We start from the raw sequence: 14,058 nt of genomic DNA on the forward strand, positions 1-14,058 counted from the left end.
TTCTTTCCATCTCTATCCACCACCTTCTTTAACATTTGTTTTAGGGTTTTGTTGAATCTTTCAACCAACCCATCTGTTTGGGGGTGATACACAGATGTACGCAATTGCTTCACTTTGTACAACTTGCATAATTCTTTCATAACCCGGGACATAAAGGGTGTACCTTGGTCCGTAAGCAGTTCCTTACAAATACCCACGCGGCTAAAAACAAGAGATAGCTCTTTGGCTATGGTTTTGGCCGAGGTATTTCGGAGAGGAATTGCTTCCGGATAACGGGTGGCATAGTCCAATATAACCAAAATGTACTGATGCCCCCTGGCGGACTTCATTATCGGACCTACCAAATCCATTGCGATCCTTTCAAAGGGGACCTCAATGATAGGAAGAGGTACCAGCGGGTTACGGAAATGTGGCATAGGTGCCGACTTCTGACACACAGGGCAGGAGGAACAATAATTTTCTATTTCCTTCATGACCCCAGGCCAATAGAATCTCTGCAATACCCTCTCTCTGGTTTTCTCTGTCCCCAGATGACCTCCCAGAATGTGTCCATGAGCCAATTCTAACACCAACTTCCTGTAAGGTTTGGGCACTACAAGTTGCTCAATGGTTTCTTCTGCCCTTTGAGCCACTCGATACAGCAGGTCCCTTTCCATAGTGAAGTAAGGATAAGGGCAAGTCTTATCTGGGTTCACTAACTCGCCATCTATTTTCACCACATTTTCCCGTGCCTTTATTAGGGTGGGGTCTTTTAACTGTTCTGTGGCAAAATTTTCCCTGTGAACCTCAAGATCCGAAAACTCCACAGACGGCATGTTTTCATCTGAGGATGTTGGCTCCTCCCTAGTTTCTCGAGTTTCCCCCGCCAATACCGACAAGGGAAATTCAGGAGAGTCCTCACCACTCCCAGAGGAATTCTGGTCATCTTCCTGGTTTATAGGGGCACCAGTGGGGGGCTCAGGACAATCCCAGAGTTCCCAGAATTTTGGAAAATCCCTTCCCACAATAGCATCATGTGGTAAGTGAGACACTAACCCCACCTGATGAGAGAGGTTACCTTTGGGGGTCTCAAAAAACACTGAAGTTACAGGATACTCTCGGGTGTCCCCATGCACACAAATAACAGCCACCCTGTTCTTCCCAGAGACCTCTGTAGTAACTAATTCAGCTTTTATCAATGTTACCAGGCTACCTGAATCCAGCAACACATCAACATTTCTACCATTAATACACATTTTACATAAATGTTTCTCAGGTCCCCGAATGGCAGTGCATGCAACTGTCGCAAACAGCGACTGACGTCTCTCCCTTATAAAGTCACATTGCATAGGCTCATCCACAACGGGGCAATTGGCTGCAATATGTCCCTCTTGCCGGCAGCGGTAGCAAATAATCTTTTTCACTGTCTCTTGCAGCATGGGCTTCCTGGGCTGCTCCCGCCAGACCTTAGGTAGAACCCCCACCCTCTCACTCTCTCCACCCTCACCCCTTGGAGTCATCTTACCCGCCACTGGGGATGAACTGGTCTTAGGATGGAAAGTCCGTGAGTCCCTGGAAGAGATGGTCAAGTTCTCTGTAGCCAAGTACCTCTCAACCAGATCCACAAGTTTATCTGCATTTTCTGGGTCTCCATGGCTTACCCATTTTTGGATGGCAGTAGGAAGAGCTCTCAGGAAACGATCCATAACAACACGTTCCACAATTTTTGGTGCGGTCAAAGTCTCTGGCTGCAGCCACTTCCTGCTCAGGTGAATGAGATCATACATTTGAGACCTGGGGGGTTTTCCAACCTGAAAAGTCCAATTATGCACACGCTGAGCCCGGACGGCCAGGGTGACACCCAGCCGTGCCAATATTTCTGCTTTTAGCACCACATAGTCTTTTGCTTGGTCAGGCTCTAGGTCATAATAAGCTTTCTGCGATTCCCCAGTTAACAGAGGGGCCACCAGTCCAGCCCATTGCTCCTTAGGCCACTTTTCCCTTTCAGCAGTCCTTTCAAATGTGGTCAAAAACACCTCCGGATCATCCTCTCCAGTCATTTTTGTCAATAAACGGCTCACACCAAAGGATGCGGTATTATTGTAACCACTTGCTTCATTGGTCTGCGGACGTTGCTGTATTAATGTCTCTATTTTCTGTTGAAAACTCTGCTCTTGCTTCTGCAACAGGTCTATAAAGCGGGCTTCAGATTGCTGCTGGGCTTGTTGCTGAGCTTCAAAACTCTGCTGGTGAGCCTTCTGCTGATTTTCCAGACTCTGCTGCAAAGTTGCATTTGTCTGCTGCTGGGCTGCAAGGCTCCTTTGTAAACCCGCATTTGTTTGCTGCTGATTTGCATTTGCTAGAGCCAGCTGTCTCAGTATCTCCTCCATGCTGGCCTTTAAAAAAAAAAAAACTGCCAAAATTCTCCACCAACTGTGAGGGGTTAGCTCGGCAGCGGGTGTGTGTGACCCCCTGGATGGGTTCACAACACAAAATCAGGCACAGCAGACAGCGTTGTAGGTGCAAAAAACAAAAGATGCGGTTTATTTATGCTACATGCAGTGATCCATATAACAGCCAAACAAAAATAAAACATGAAAATAAATCCTGGTCAGCTTGACCTCTAACTACACACTTAGATTCCCTGTCTAACAACTGAGTGCAGCCTTGTGCTGCACCAGTCCCTGTCTCTGTTGTAGAGGTTTGCCACACAGGCGTTAACTCACCGCACAGAACAGGTGTCACACTCCCCAGTCTATACAACACAAAAACTGGTTCCAGGATGGAGCATCTCCCTAAGCATGCTGGGGTTTTTTGTAGAGGTCTTAATGAGCCCACTTACTTCAGCTGGGCTCATTAACTCTTCCCCTCTAATTGTAAAGGTCTGCATAAAGCCTAAATCTAGGGCACACATATTTCCCATCCTGGATACAACCAGGTGACTTTACCTGCTTGCTGCCACACAAGGAGAATGGTTTTGTCAGGGGCTGGGTTATCATTTCATGGTTTTATTACTCACTCACCTTTTCATCGTCACAAACGGTCACGGTTACAGGCTTGGATGGTCCCCAGATTAATAGCTGAACTTTGACGTAAAGGTGTCGCTTACTCGGCTTCAGCACGCAAAGTGAAACTTTTCAGACTATTATTCCCCAGTGCTTCAGGCGCCACCCTTGAACAAGTTACCCTTCGTTCTGTTGGTGCATCTCTCACGTTAATTCACTCCTCACTCAATGTGTTGGCAACATCTTTTCAGGAGTTACGAGCCAGGATGTGTTACCTTTGGTCATTCCCTCAGCGTCAGGTAAAAGCACTAGTTCATTATCTGTGACTCCAGCCCATTTCATCCCGGCTAGTATAAAGAAAGATATTTTGGATGGTAAGGATGTTAACCTAGCCTCCCTTTTGATTGCAGCCCATGACATCGCGGACAACAAATCATACGCTTGTGGCGATGTCTCGGTGGTGGTCAAAACCAGGAACCGCAGGCTCAGTCGTAAACTTTCCATCCCTGATTTCATTTTAGCTTTCAGCATCTTCAGGCATGTTGTTTGCTCAGTCAGTCCTCAGAGGAGGGAGGAGCTTGAACTTTATTTATACGCAGTAGTTGAGTTGGGGCAAAAGTATGGCGGGTCGGCTTTTTATGACTACCATTGGTCCTTTTCTGCTAAAGCGACAGCGGTGTTTGCTCAGCACCAGGTCACAACTGACTGGAGCAATGTGGACACTGAACTTTTTTGTCGTCATTTTGCCGGGTTGAGGTCCCCCGTCTGCACCACATGCCAGTCTTTGGCACATACATCTTACTGGTGCACTCTCATGGCGGTGCCAGGTACCTCCAGGGGCCAACTCTGGGTCTTTCAACTTCATTTGATAAACTTGGCCGCCCCATTCAATTTTTGGGTAAGTCACAGGTATGTAACAACTTCAACCAGGATTCATGCAACTACAGCCAGCGTCGCCTCCTGCATGTCTGTGCCAGCTGTTTTAGGGTGCATCCCAAATCATCTTGTTCTCTCAAACAAGGGAAGTCATCCTGACTAAGCCGTATCAATGTGTCTTCTTTGCGGGCCTGTTTGGAGTTTCATCCTTCCCCCACTTTACGGCAGTTTTTGGTGGAGGGTTTTATGCACGGGTTTCATACGGGTTTCATCACCTTACCTCAGGGCACCTTTGAATGCAAGAATCTATTATCCGCAGGCGCAGACATGGAGGCGGTGGATCGGCTGCTTCAATCCGAGCTGGACAACGGCTTCATCATCGGGCCTTTTTTCATACCTCCTTATCACCAGTGGAGGGTTAACTCCCTTGGCTTGGTCAAAGGCAAATTCTCTAATAAACTAAGATTAATCTAGGATTTGTCAGCGCCTCATTGCTCAGTGGTGCCTAGCTTAAATTCCTTAGTTCCATCGGAGGAATTTTCGCTGAAATATGCATCGGTAGATTTAGCTATCCAACGCATCAGGATAGTCCTCTTTTGCCTTTTAATGGGGCCCCTCTTACCTCAGCACTTTTTATCAAATACTGCTGCACTCTTTTGGGGAATCTGGGGCTCAAACCCAAATCCTAATCAGGTCATTCTTTTAGGATTGGGGCAGCTTCCGCAGCCTCAAGCCAGGGGGTCCCTGTTCACGTCATTAAGAAGTTAGGCAGGTGGAGGTCATCATGCTACTCCAGGTACGTCCCGGAGCCGCTTTCGGAAATGTCTCAAGCGTTTCTTCATTTGACTGATTAATTATTTGTTTAAATAAACTTTTGCATTTTCATCCTACTGTCTTTTGTATTTTTGCCCCCTTTTAGGCATACTGACCTTGTGACTATGGCACACTCCAGGTCACCTTTGTCAGCTTTCTTCTATTTCCCTTTCCCTAAATATTACAAGAGTCTCTGAGCACAAGTAGGAAGGTGGGGCGTAGGCCTGCCTGAATTTGTGGGAGGAGCCTCACCGTTATAAGCCGCCCCGGGTCCTCCCTGTCCTGTCGGCTTTCCTTGGCAGGTTGTCCCACCCTCCCATCCCCTTTCTTTTCATCTCTTCTCATTTCTTATTACTACTTGGGTATTCCCCCTTTTAGGCATACTGACCTCGTGACCACGGAACACCCCAGGTCACCTTTTTCAGCTTTCTTCTATTTCCCTTTCCCTAATTATTACAAGAGTCTCTGAGCACAAGTGTAGCTAATCACCATCTCAATGGTACACAATGCCATTTGACTTTCAACTGTCATCATTTGTGGTCATTTTTATTAGTTTAGCATGAAAAGAGCTTTCCTGAAACATTTCAGTCCTTTGTAGTGCAACTGAAGCAAACAATCAACTATGGGTGGCAAGGCACAGTAAAAAGATCTCTGGGATTAAGTTGTCGATAGGCACAAGTCAGGAGATGGATACAAAAGAATGTCAAAGGCTTTATCAATGCTTAGAAGCAGAGTCAAGTCTATTATTAAGAAAAGGGAGGTATTTGGTACAGCACAGCCCCTTCCTGGATCAGGGCATCGCTCCAAACTGGATGAAGGAGCCAGGAGGAAATTGGTCAGAGAGGCTACCAAGAGGCTTACAGAAACTCTGAAGCAGTTGCAGGATTTTATGACAAAGTGTGGTCGTGTGCATGTGATGACATTATCACAAATTCTCCCCAAATGTGGCTTGTATGGGAGGGTTGCGAGAAAAAATTCCCTACTCAAGAAAGGACACATGCAGTCATGACTAAGCTTTCCCAAAACCCACCTTGAAGATTCTAAAGCCACATGAAAAAGGGTGTTATGGTCAGATGAGACTAAAATTGAATTATTTGGCTTTAACACCAAACAATATGTCTGGCGGAAATCCAATACAGCTCACCATCCAAATAACACCATTCCTATAGTAAAGCATGCAGGTGGTAATATCCTGTTATGAGGGTGTTTCTCTGCAGCAGGGAGTGGAGCACTTGTCAGGATAGAAGGAAAAATGGAGGGGGCAAAATACCATCAAATTCTTGAGGAAAATCTGCTGCCCACTGCCTGAAAGTTGTCAATGGGAAGAAGATTTGCCTTCCAACATGACAATGACCCAAAGCACACAGTAAAAATTACCACACAGTGGTTAAAGGAGAAAAAGGTGAATGTCCTTGCATGACCTAGTCAGAGCCCAGACATAAACCCCATTGAAAATCTGTGGAATGACTTGAAGTCTGTAGTCCACAAATGGTCACCATCAAATTTATCTGAACTTGAGCAGTTCTGCAAAAATTGAAAGGTCTAGATGAGCAAAGTTAGTAGAGACATATCCCAACAGACTAAAGGCTGCAATTAAAGCAAAATGTGTTTCAACATAATACTGACACAAGGGGGTAATCCTTTTTTGAACTCAGTGACTCTGCTGTTGAATTTTTAAAATTGTTTTCTGGCATGTTGATTTTATATTATTCACTTGTGTCTGTCTTTTTTTTAGGCTACAAAGCAACAAAATGTGAAAATGTTTAGGGGGGGGGGGGGGTGTTTCTTTTCTATACCCACTGTGTACATGTATATGTTGTTGCAGGTCGAGTCCGTGCCATAGTCTAGGCCAGATTTTACAGGAAACTGGCACTGATGATACAGGTGTGTGCTGGGCTTATGTTAGAGACAGTTAGAGGTCAACGGCCACACCCTTCTGAGGGAGTTACTGTGTAAAGGGAGCTGTGAGGTGCACATCGCATCATACTGTCCAGGTCAGGACAGACAATGGACCGAGCCTGTGAGGATATCGCAGCTGGGATCTGTAGGAGAAACAATTAAGCTGACAGAGATACAAGGTGGTGTGCACAAGCACGGGGCTGTGTATTTTTCAGTCTGGAGGACCAAGGCATGAGACCTGAGCAGTGAAGCTGAAAAAAAAAGAGACACAAGGCTGAATTCCATGTCTTCTTGTAACAACGGTGAGAACTTCTATGTAGAAAACGATTCAAGTGTGAACTTCTTGCTTTGTTTTAAATGAAATGTACCTCTGGCGTGGAGTAAACTCACTGTTTGGCACTACCAATGAGCTACAAATTCCTCAACTTGTTACAACATATACTGTATATTATATATAGTATATTGTTACTAATATATACGGTATATTCTAGATCAGGGGTAGGCAAATTTAAAGGTCTGGAAGTCAAAGATCAACGAGCATAGTCGCGCCTCCTCACACCTGATTTAAATGTCTAATTGCTATACTACCGTGTCGCAATCGCGTGCATTGCATGGCAATCATGGGTTGAAATCAGGTGGTGAGGAGGCAATACATCGACTTCTCACCACCTATCCAATACACTTGGATCACTTTTCAGAGAAGCAGCAGTGCCTGTTGCACTTGTGAATGAGCCCTTAGTTGCATTTGGCAGTGGCACCCTTAGGGCTCGTTCACACATAACGTTGGCGGGTGGTAAAACCATGAGGTTGAGTCGCGGTTCAGTGTGAAAGTAGCCCTATACTATTATGTCTAGTGTATTGCTTCACACTGACCTGAACATCTCTTCTTTTCTGCTTCTGGCACCAATCTGGAGACCGTTAACAGGATAAGCGATGGAGTGCAGTTGGTATCACTCTGCATGGGATAGGAGCCAGTGCTACAGAGGAGGCATCAGCTGATTTGGCTCTTGCTCCCTACTAGAGCTCCAACTTTACAAATAGTTTCTCTGCATTGCACCCTATTTGATGCTCTGGAATGGCGGGTCAGCAAGCCCAGACCGTGATCTACCTGTCCAGTCTACAGGTTGCTGACCCCCGTTCTAGATAATGCTTTATGTTAGGAATTTGCCAAAAAAAAAAATCCTGTGAAGAACATTCTTTAGTGTCATTCATTAATAATGGCCAAGATTACGATATAAGTCTTGTGTATTCTGGATATACTAAAATTCTGAGTTGTAGTGTGTTATTATAGCCCTTGCAAAAAAATGTTGATACCCAAAAATAGCAAAATATTTCAGGTAGCAGGGAAATTTATTAGTGGCCTTTTAAAAGCAACCTTAAGGCCCCATGCACACGGACGTTTTTACAGCCACTTTTTTGAGCTTTTTTTGCAGCTTAAAAACGGCTGTCCATGTTAGTCTATGGCTTCATGCCCACCTAGGCGTTTTTGAGCTGCAAATGGCATAGGCGTTTTTAAGCTGTAAAAAAAACCCAGGACCAGTGCGTTCCGTGGCGTGGAGCTAGAGCTGTAAAAACGCGAATCGCAGGAAAACGTGCAAAAACGCGCAAAAACGTGCATACACGCGCAACATATTTTCTTTGTTTTCTGAGTGCTATAGCCAAGAGATGTGTTTCTTAAAAAACGCTACTTAACGCTAACGCGCAAAAACGCGCAAAAACGCGCAAAAACGCCAATGCAAAACGTGGTAAAAATCAAGTTTTTAACAACGATTTTTCCAGGCATCGGAGCTAGCTTTGCAGCCAGTTTTTTAAAACGTCCGTGTGCATGAGCACTAAATGTTGAGCAATGAGGTTTCCATGCAACGTTCTCAGGCAGCAGCTAATGAGGAAGTCCCTAAGCTAAAGCTTAGAAATAAAGCCCAGGAGCAAGGATCCCTTTTCTCTGTGGCATCTTCACCAAGCAAATAGCTAGGAGGGAATAGCCCTCTTTATAGTGGCATCTTAAAGAGGAAGTAAACTCTCCCACTCTGATGCTTCTTTTCATTTAGTCCATTATAATAAGTCATTATCAGACTATAGCCACTGTAATCCAGTCCAAATTGCATATTACTTACTGTTTAACCACTTCAATACAGGGCACTTAAACACCTTCCTGCCCAGACCAATTTTGAGCTTTCAGCGCTGTCGCACTTTGAATGACAATTGCGCGGTCATGCTACACTGTACCCAAATGAAATTTTTATCATTTTTTTCCCACAAATAGAGCTTTCTTTTGGTGGTATTTGATCACCTCTGCGGTTTTTATTTTTTGTGCTACAAATAAAAAAATACCGAAAATTTTGAAAAAAAAAATGTTTTTTTTTTGTTTCAGTTTCAAAACTTTGTAAATAAGTATGTTTTCTCCTTCACGGATGGGCACTGATGGGGCTACACTGATGGGCACTGATAAGGCGGCACTGATGGGCACCAATGAAGTGGCACTGATGAGGTGGCATTGATGGACACGGATGGGCGACACGGATGGGCGACACGGATGGGCGACACGGATGGACACTGATAGGTGGCACAAATTGGCACTGATAGCTGGCACGTATTGGCATGGATGGGCGGCACAGATGGGCATGGGTAGGCGGCACAGATGGGCATGGGTAGGCGGCACAGATGGGCATGGGTAGGCGGCACAGATGGGCATGGGTGGGCCCTGATAGGCGGCACAGGTGGGCACTCATTAGCGGCACAGGTGGGCACTCATTAGCAACACAGGTGTTATACTGTACTAATGGATGCCAATCAGTGCCAAACAATAATGCATGCCAATCAGTGATGCCCATTGTGGGCACTGATTGCCATCCATTATGGGCACTGATTGGCATCCATTGTGCCTGACTGGCATCCCTGGTGATCTAGGGAGGATTACCTCTGCTGGGCATCCCTGGTGGTCTGTTGGCGTCCCTGGTGGTCCAGTGTGGGCATCCTCGGGGGGGCTGTGCTGATAATCGATCAGCACAGACCCCCCCTGTCAGAGGAGCAGCCGATCGGCTCTCGTCTACTCGCGTCTGACAGACGCGAGTGAGGAAAAGCCGATCACCGGCTCTTCCCATTTACACTGTGATCAGCCGTGATTGGACACGGCTGATCACGTGGTAAAGAGTCTCCGTCGGAGACTCTTTACCGAGATCGTAGTACACCCAGCAACAACGATCACCGCGATGCGTGCCCCCGGGGGCGCGCAGCGGCTCATAATCCTGATCACGTCATATGACGTCCGGTTAGGATTATGAAACCACTTTGCCGCCGTCTATTTGTAATAGGGCGGGCGGCAAGTGGTTAAAGAAACTTTAAAAAACTTGTTTCCAGGGGTTAGGCAGCGCCATCTTAAGTATTGTTTTCTGAGTCCACAGTGGAGTGTATTTCTGCCCTTACATTGAGCACTTCCTGTACTGTTAACCAAGCCTCCTTCTCAATCCAACATTTCTATGGCAACCCTGCTTCCCTGTTCATAGCTTACTTGTTTATTTCATAGTATTTACTTGTGCCGATGTCTAATGTTTACCTTTGTCAGACTTATCAGCTTCAGCTGATAAGACTGCAGTAACGGCTGCAGTTTAGACTGTATGTGAGGTCACATGGTGTGTAGAAGGAAGCTCTGAGTGATTAGCAGAGTTCAGTGTTGTGCCTTAGGAAGTCCTGATAACAGATAGATAAGACATAGAGAGTGTGCCTTAAATCAGGGGAGATCTGGGCATGCTCAGTGACTTCATTCTACAGAACAACAAGGATTACAACAATACTAAGCAAGTAGAAGATATCTACAAGCAGTGTTCATTAGGGTTTTTTATGCTGATTTACATGGAACAAAGTTGTGGGGGAGGGTTTACAACCACTTTAAGCAGACAAATGCCTAATAAGGAAGACGCATCTTTATAGTGGTTTCCTCACCAGGCAAAAGCCCTGGAGGGAAGATGCTTGTGGAAATTCCCTAGGGATATTCATCATCTGCCTTCAGCTCACATCACTGTACCAAAATCCACAGTGATTACCTAAAGCATATATATATTCATAACTCATACTAACTACTAGAGACAACTCAATATTAGCGGACATAAATGATGTCCTGAGCTTAGAAGGAACTCAGGCTTGTAACAGCTGAGTTGCAAACAACACTAAATTTAGCTGAGGACATTAAAGCGGACCTTCAGTCATTTTTTTCATCTTTCCATCTATTAAATCTTCTGCCCTTGTTGTTTTAACTTTGAGTAGTAAAACAAAATGTTTGTCTGCCAGTAAATACCTTACACAGCCCACATCCTGTTTCTTGTCTGGAAAAAAGCCTAGGCTTATGACATCATGCACAGCTAGCTCTGTCTCTAACTCTCATGAGAGTTTGCCAGGAAGGTAGGCGAGTGAGCCATAAGAGGGTCAATGAGAGCTGCAGAGCTGGAGGTGTGCCTCCCGTGTGTCTGTAAATCCAGGAAGTGAACAGGCAGCAGCTTCAGCTGCCCACAGTTAAAATGGCTGCAGCCAGACTCAGTGGAGGGCAAGTACAGAATCACAGTATATATAAAATATGTGTTCAAAGTGGTTGGAGGGAAGCTTCAGAATGGCAAAGATGTTTTTATTACAAACTATGTGAGTAGACTGCAGTTCCTCTTTAACTAACATTACATTTAGCTAGGGAGATTAAGGCAGGTTTCCTACATATATAGTTGCAAGATAAAGTATGTGAACTGCGTAGAATTAACCATTTCAATACAGCGCACTTATACACTCTTCCTGCCCAGACCAATTCTCAGCTTTCAGTACTCTCGCACTTTGAATGCCAATTACTCAGTCATGCAACACTGTACCCAAACAAAATTTTTATCATTTTTTTTCACACAAATAGAGCTTTCGTTTGGTGTATAACCCCATACGCCCAATCACAGTGCGCCAGAGTTTGAACATGGCGGAGCGGGGGGGACACAAGAAATCATGAATGTGAGCCACCGCCGCTGTCTTCGCCTCCTCCTCCTCCCCTCTGGACAGTATAGTGTAGTGGTCAGTACAGTATAGTGTAGTGGTGGGTATAGTGGACAGTATAGTGTAGTGGACAGCATAGTGGTCAGTGTAGTTAGTAGACAGTATAGTATAGAGGACAGTATAGTGTAGTGGACAGTATAGTGGTCAGTGTAGTGGACAGTGTAGTGGTCAGTATAGTGGACAGTATAGTATAGTGGTCAGTACAGTATAGTGTAGTGTTCGGTATAGTGGACAGTATAGTATAGTGGTCAGTGTATTGTAGTAGACAGTATAGTGTAGTGGACAGTATAGTGGACAGTATAGTGTAGTGGTCAGTATAGTGGACAGTATAGTGTCGTGGTCAGTAAAGTATAGTGTAGTGGTTGGTATAGTGTAGTGGACAGTATAGTGGTCAGTTTAGTGGACAGTGTAGTATAGAGGACAGTATAGTGTAGTAGACAGTGTAGTGGTCAGTTTAGTGGACAGTGTAGTATAGTGGACAGTACAGTGTAGTGGTCAGTATATTGGACAGTATAGTGTAGTGGTCAGTGTTGTGTAGTGGTCAGTATAGTGGACAGTATAATGTAGTGGACAGTATAGTGGTCAGTGTAGTGTAGTGTCAGTATAGGAATACTGTAGGTAGGATAGTGTAGTGGTCATTACAGTATAGTGGCCAGTATAGTGTAGTGGTCAGTATAGTGGACAGTATACCGTAGTGGTCAGTATAGTGGACAGTATAGTGTAGTAGACAGTATAGTGGTCAGTGTAGTGTAGTGGACATTATAGTGTAGTGGTCAGTATAGTGGACAGTATAGTGTAGTGGACAGTATAGTGGTCAGTGTAGTGTAGTGGACAGTATGGGGGTCAGTATAGTGGACAGTATAATGTAGGGGTTAGTATAGTGGACAGTATAATGTAGTGGTCATTGTAGTGGACAGTATAGTTGTCAGTGTAGTGTAGTGGACAGTATAGTGGACAGTGTAGTGGTCAGTATAGTGGACAGTCAGTGTAATGTAGTGGACAGTATAGTGGTCAGTGTTGTATAGTGGTCAGTATAGTGCAGTGGAGCATATAGTGGTCCATGTAGTGTAGTGGTCAGTATAGGAATCAGGTTGGTTAGTACTATTGTAGGAAGGGAAGGGACAGGACTCAGGGAGTGCTAAAAGTCCGCAAGTTAGGAGGCGCAAATTACTTGCCTTGCCCCGGGCGCTGACAACCCATGCTACACCACTGGCTGTGACAAGTACTCTGGGGCTAGTGACAGGTACTCAGATGCTGGTGACAGATACTCTGGGGCTGATGATGGGTACTCTGGGGCTGATGATGGGTACTCTGGGTCTGGTGATGGGTACTCTGGGTCTGGTGATGGGTACTCTGGGTCTGGTGATGGGTACTCTGGGTCTGGTGATGGGTACTCTGGGTCTGGTGATGGGTACTCTGGGTCTGGTGATGGGTACTCTGGGTATGGTGATGGGTACTCTGGGTATGGTGATGGGTACTCTGGGTATGGTGATGGGTACTCTGGGTATGGTGATGGGTACTCTGGGTATGGTGATGGGTACTCTGGGTATGGTGATGGGTACTCTTGGGCTGGTGACAGGTACTCACATGCTGGTGACAGGTACTCAGAGACCAGTGACAGGTACTCTGGGGCTGGTGACAGATACTCTGGGGCTGATGACAGGTACTCCTGATGGGCTGTGACAGGTCCTCTTTATTGGGGGTGCAATCGTGCACATTCATGCACTTTTTCAGCCAGGTTTCCTCCTCACACACTGAGGAAGAGAACCCCGGAAACGGCGCTACAGCCATTTATTGATATTTGTGACCGGCTGTGATTGGACACAGCCTATCACGTGGTAAAGAGCCAATTTCTTTGGCTCTTTACCCTGATCGGGAATGGGTGGTGTCTGGGGTACACGCCTCACCCACGATCACCGTGCTGCGATCACGAGCAGAATACATGTGACCGGCTGTGCTTGGACATTTCTTTGGCTCTTTTACCTGATCAGGGAGGAGCTGTGCGCCTGATCCCCGATTTCCGCACTGCAGGCCCTACAGTAGCAGCGAGAAGCAGAGGCCATCATATGACGTGAGGTGTTTTTGCGGATGTCATTTGACAATGGCCCGGTATTGAAGTGGTTAATTGGTTTTCTGCATTAATTTGCCATAAAATGTCATCTGATCCTCATATAAGATACACAACAATAGACAAATACAACTTACTTAAGCTGATAACTAGGGATGAGCCGAACACCCCCCGGTTCGGTTCGCACCAGAACTTTCGAACGGACCCCAAATTCGTACGAACTTTAGAACCCCATTAAAGTCTATGGGACTCGAACGTTCGAAATTAAAAGTGCTAATTTTAACGGCTAATATGCAAGATGCTGTCCTAAAAAGGGTTTGGGGACCTGGCTCCTGCCCCAGAGGACATGGGTCAATGCCTAAAATGTTTTTAAAAATTGCCGTTTTGGCGGGAGCCACT

This window comes from Lithobates pipiens, unplaced genomic scaffold, assembly GCF_037356315.1.
Source record: "Lithobates pipiens isolate NorthernLeopardFrog02 unplaced genomic scaffold, aLitPip1_a1.2 Scaffold_13, whole genome shotgun sequence".
Classification (NCBI taxonomy): Eukaryota; Metazoa; Chordata; class Amphibia; order Anura; family Ranidae; genus Lithobates; species Lithobates pipiens.